Source organism: Notamacropus eugenii, chromosome 4 (assembly GCF_028372415.1).
Source record: "Notamacropus eugenii isolate mMacEug1 chromosome 4, mMacEug1.pri_v2, whole genome shotgun sequence".
NCBI classification, from domain to species: domain Eukaryota; kingdom Metazoa; phylum Chordata; class Mammalia; order Diprotodontia; family Macropodidae; genus Notamacropus; species Notamacropus eugenii.
Genome location: NC_092875.1, coordinates 73016421 through 73022420, shown reverse-complemented (window position 1 = coordinate 73022420; position 6000 = coordinate 73016421).

Genomic DNA, 6000 nt, shown 5'->3' with positions numbered 1-6000 from the left:
GCCAAATTCCAGACTTCCCAGATCAAGGAGAAAATATTACAAGCAGCCAGAAAGAAACAATTCAAGTATTGTGGAAGTACAATCCAGAAAACACAGGATTTAGCAGCTTCTACACTAAGGGATTGAAGAGCTTTGAATATGATACTTCAGAGGTCAAAGGAGGTTGGATTAAAACCCAGAATCACCTACCCAGCAAAACTGAGTATAATACTTCAGGGGGAAAAATGGAATTTCAGTGAAATAGAGGACTTCCAAGCATTCTTGTTGAAAAGACCAGAGATGAATAGAAAATTTGACTTTCAAATACAAGAATCAAGAGAAACATGAAAAGATAAACAGGAAAGAGAAGCCATAAGGAACTCATTAAAGTTGAAGTGTTTACATTTCTACATGGAAAGATGATGTTTGTAACTCATGAGACCTTTTTCAGTATTAGGGTAGTTACAGGAAATATACATACATACATACATACATATGTATATGTATATATATACACATACATATATGTGTATAGATGCACATATGTATGTGTATATTATATATGTTTAGATATGTATATATACATGCATAGGCACAGGGTGAGCTGAAAATGAAGGGAGAATGGCTAAAAAATAGAATTTACTGTTGAGTGGAAATGCACTAGGAGAAAGAGAAAGGAAGAGGTAGAAGGTAGCAAATCATCTCACATAAAAGAGGCAAGAAAGAGCTTTTACAATGGAGGGGAAGAGGGGGGAGATGAAAGGGAATAAATGAGCCTTACTCTCATGGGATTTGGCTCAAGGAGGGAATAACACACTCAGCTGAATATGGAAATCTATTTTACCCTGCAGGAAGGCAGGGGGGAAAGGATAGAAGAGGGAAGATAATAGAAAAGACAAGATAATAGATAATATAGACAAGATAATATAGACAAGATAATAAAGACAAGATAAAAGATAATAGAAAAAACAAATTGGGGAAAGGGATAATCAGAAGCAAACACTATTGTGGGGGGACAGGTCAAGTGAGAGAATGGAATAAAGGGAAGGCAGGAGAGGACAGAGGGAAATATGGTTAGCATTTCACAGCATGACTGTTATGGAAGTGTTTTGCATGGCTACACATGTATGACCTATATAGAATTGCTTGCTTTCTCAATGAGGGTGGGTGGGGAGGGAGAAAGGGAGTGAATATGGAACCCAAGGTTTTAAAAATGAATGTCAAAAACTGTTTTTTCATGCAACTGGAAAATAAGATGTAGAGGCAATGGGATATAGAAATCTATTTTGTCCTATAGGAAAATAGAGGAGAGAGGGTTGGAAGAAGAGGGGTGATAGAAGGGAGAACAGACTAAGGGAAGGGGTGCATGGGGTAGGGGGTAGAGAGAAATGGAATTCAAATTCTTATGCAAGTGAATGTTGAAAACTTGAAATAAATAAATTATATATATTTTTAAAAAGTATTCTGGCATGACCTGCTCTTGCTGCTATTTTGTAATAATAATGCTATTTATACAGCACCTAGCAATTAATAATAATTCTAGCTCTTTGTTACCACTTTTTTTAAAATATTCACTATGCCTGAAACAATTTTATTGATGTCTTCTGTTTTGATATCACATTCCTTTCCCTAATGGGTCCCTCCTCCCCCTAAAACCTTCTATTTTAACATTAAAAAGTTAAGCAAAACCAAAGAACACAGTGATCATCACAGACAATGACAACCTGCATTCATAGTCACTCATCTCTCCGTGGAGAGAAGAAAATGGTACTGTATCATCTGTTCTCTGGGTCCAAGTTTATAACCATCTTATTATTATCATGTTCTAGAATATTTTTCCAGGAGTCCAAGACAAATCTTTAGTTTGCAGGGTCCACTGTCATCTCTCTTTGGAAAATCAGGACATTTTCACTTCTGTACTCCTGCTATGCCTCCCTTCACAAGATCACCAAGAGTAACAATAATCCATCTGCCTTTTTTGGACGGGGCAATAGTTCATCTCTGCTTGGTATTTGAACTCCCCCAGGACTAAAGGCTTGCTTGTTCTGTCCTTCCTACATCCTATGATCCTGCTGGATTCATCTTTAAGCATTCTGTTGGCACCTAAGAAATATGTAAGGCTAGGAGGCCATTACAATGGTTTATATGAGAGGTAAAAAGTGGAGGCCAAGTGGGTATTGAGAAGGGAATAGGTGAGAGATAGTTTGAAGGCAGAATCAAGAAGACTTGGCAGCCAAGTAGAGTGCTGGACTTGGAGTCAGGATAGACCTAAGTTAAAATCCTGCACTTTGGTCAGTCCTTCCTTCTTGAAGAGGACCAAAATGCCATCACTTTGCTAGAGTCAAGTTTCAATGTGTCCGACTGTGGCTGATCAGACCAATATGAGCTCAGAATGTTCTACTACAGGTCGATCACAAATAGTCTGTGTGAACATTTGGGGTGGATTCTCTAAATTGGTGCATATTGTGTTTCCTTTGAGCTGTTTCAGTTCTACTTTGTTAATAGAGCACAACACGCTCTCTGATGTGGACACACCATGCTGCATGGTCCTGTGCCAGTGTCTCCCATATCACACAATCAATTCCAAAGTTCTTTAAGAGAGACCTTGGAAGTGTCATTGTATGACTTTTTCTAGCCACTATATGAACACTTGCCCTGTGTGAGTTCTCCATAAAAACAGTCTTTTTGGCAAGTGTATGTTTTGCATTCGAACAATATGGCCAACCCATTGGAGTTGCATTCTCTGAAGAAGAGTTTGAATGCTTGGTAGTTTAGTTCGAGTAAGGACCTGATAGGTAAGGACCAGATAAGGAGTCTGGTACCTTATCCTGCTAGGTGACTTTCAGAATCTTCCTAAGACAATCCAAATGGAAGCGATTATTAGACTGACTACCAAATTGAAGGTCTACAGAGCCATTGTTGTATGTCTACAGACCTTTTTGTTGTATGGCTGTGGAACGTGGACAGTCTACCAGAGCCATGCCAGGAAACTGAAAATCCTGCACTTTCTCACTGTGTGACAACAGGTAAGACACTTCACTTTTATCTACCTCAGTTTCCCCATTTGTAAAATGGAGATAATAATAGCACTTACCTCATAGGTTGGTTGTGAGCATCAAGTAGATAATCTGTGTAAAACATCAGATAAATGCTAGAGAATTGTTGTTGTTACTAGGGTGACTCCAAAGGATGAAATTGGGTACAATGACAGTAGTGCTCATTGCAGATACAGGGAATTTTGGAGAAAGGATGGATTGAAAAGGCAGGGTTTAATTGCCATATTACATTGTTGACTCATGTAGTCTATCAAAAAAAAAAACCCAAATCACTAATTGGGAATGTTTTAGAATAATTCCTATTCAGATACAGATTGGACCTGATGACTTTTAAAACTTATACTTATGTAGACTGTCAAAATAGTCCTATCCTCTTATTCCATTTACAGAAAAGGGGAAAGGGAAATGACTCACCTGAGGTCATACAGCCAGCGAATGGCAGTACAGGAACTCACAGCCTGGTCTCCTGCCTGCAAGTCCAAGACTCTTTGACATACTTTATCTGGGCTTTGGATTCTTGTGTCTTCGAGATACTTTCTGGTTCTAACATTCTTTGTTTCTTGGATCCGTATATTGTGGCTTGGATGTTTCATGTAGTCCAAGAATGACCTATACTCAGAAAAGGGGCTTTGGCCTGGTAAGAGAATGACTGCAAGTTGTTGCAACAAGAGAATCCATAGTGAAATGCTTGAGGTAAGGATTGGTGAGTTGCCCATTGCAATGTCTTCCCCTTTGGTGATTTTGCCCCTCTGTTGCCATCATTTCCCCAAACTAGAATTGTGAAATCATATAAGGTCAGATGTAGAAAAGCCCTTAGCCATCCTCTTATCCAACCCCCAAGCCCCCCACCCTCCAAAAATAAAACTAAGACCTTTGAAAAGGTAAGGGACTCAACTGAGGTTAGATAGTAATTGGCATCTTTTGACTCCCAGGCCACCTCCCAGGGAGCAAGATACAATGAAAAGAGCACTCATTCTGGAGTCAGAGAACCTGGTTCAAATCTCATCTCTGACGCTTACTACTCGTATAACCTAAGGCAAATCATTCAATTTCTCTGGACCTCAGTTTCCTCATCTGTAAAATTATGGATCTGGATGAGTTTGCCTCTGATATCCCTTCCAGCTCTAGATATTGGATCCTCTGACTATAATGTAGGTGGTACAATGGGAAAAACTAGAATAATCCTTTTCCCTCCAGTGAGCACAGTCTCAGACCTTGTGAGTGTTGCTGATTGCACTGTGTTTTCAGAGATTCTAACAGGCTATACTATTCCCTCCAATCACACCTCGCTCTCCCCACCCCAGCTCCTACCTCCAACACAGCATCACTCCCTCACTCTTTTGGAAACGGGCTCCTGTCTTCTGCTGTTTCTCCTTCACTACTTGCTGGGCTGAGGACAATCATGCAATGACTGATACTCTTCCAGTCAACTGAAGCCTTCCAACCTAGCACAGGTTTATTCTACTGATAAAGTAAAAGCTCCAACCTGGATTCACAGACACTCTCCTCCTCTAACAGCTGAGGAATTCAGGCAGCGCAGTGAGGGGGCTGGTGCTGATGGAGAGCTCCAAACTAGAGAACACATGAGCTTGACTGAAATCCTGTCTAGGAGAGTGATTCGTTTGGGCCCCTTATTTGGCCTTTCCTGGGCTAAAATGAGGAGGAAGATGTTTGCACTGTTCACAAGATTGTTATAAGGAAAGTGTTTCGTAAACCCTAACAGACTTTAGAACTGTGAATTAGTAGCTGGTATCAGAAAGATCTGAATTGGAACCATGCCCTTCTCCCTCCTCCCCCCACTCACACTTATTAGTTGGGTGACTCTGAGAAAGCCGCTTACCCTTTTCTCACACTCAGCGCCTTCATCTCTAAAACAAAGATAATAAAAGGTTGTTGTGTGGATAAAATGAGTGAAAGGGTTTTGTGAAACTTTAGAAGCTACATAAATGGTAGATACCATTATTTATTTTATAAGTGGGGGAAACTGAAGCCTGAAAGAGAGGAAGGGTCACACAATGAGTCTACGGCAGAGGTGCAGCTAGATCTCCTAACTTCCAGTCCTCCGCTCTTCCATAACACACTCCCACAACGCTGCCTTGCCGGCCCAAGCTTCATTCTGTTCAGCCATCTATAAAATGAGTATACCAATCCCTACCTCCTAAGGATGTTTGCTGAACTTGTAAGGATCCAGGGAGATAATTTCCTAGACTGTCATAGCTGGAAAGGACCTTAAAACATAAAAGTATAGAATGACACCATAAGGAATTTTAGGACACAGAACATTAAATATCAGAGCTAAAAGAATTTTTTTTTTTTGGAGACTATGTCTCACTATCTGACCTCAGACACTCACCAGTTGTGTGACCCTGGGTAAGTCACTTAAGTCTGTATGCCTCAGTTTCCTCATCTGTAAAATGATCTAGGGTAGAAAATGGCAAACAACTCCAGTATCTTTGCCAGGAAAAGCACAAATGGGGCCACAAAGAGTCGAACAAGACTGAAACTACAGGACAATAACAATTTACAATCTTGCCCAGGATAGAAGTACAGCAACCGTTAAGGGGTTTAATCTCAATACTGATGGACACAGAAGTTTTAACTTGTTTCATGTGGCTGACTTAGGTGGGTTCATTACTTCCTTAGGCAGACTGGTGACCCTCCACTCTTGGGGGCTCACCCATATTGATGCTGCACTTAGTGCGGACATCAGATTGGCTTAAATCCTGCTGTAGCTCAGAGCTCCTGAGTTCAAATGATGCACCAGGCTTAGTCTTTCTAACAGGACAGACTTACAGGCATGTGCCTCCATGCTCCAATCAAAAGAAAAGTAAGACTATTGACTGGAGAATGTAAGAGCTGGAAGAGGTCTTAGCAGATGAGAGCTAAAAGGGGTCTTCCAGGTCACAGAGTCTAGATCCCTCACTGTATCAAGCAGAAAACTGAAAGCCACAGAAGTGAAATGGTT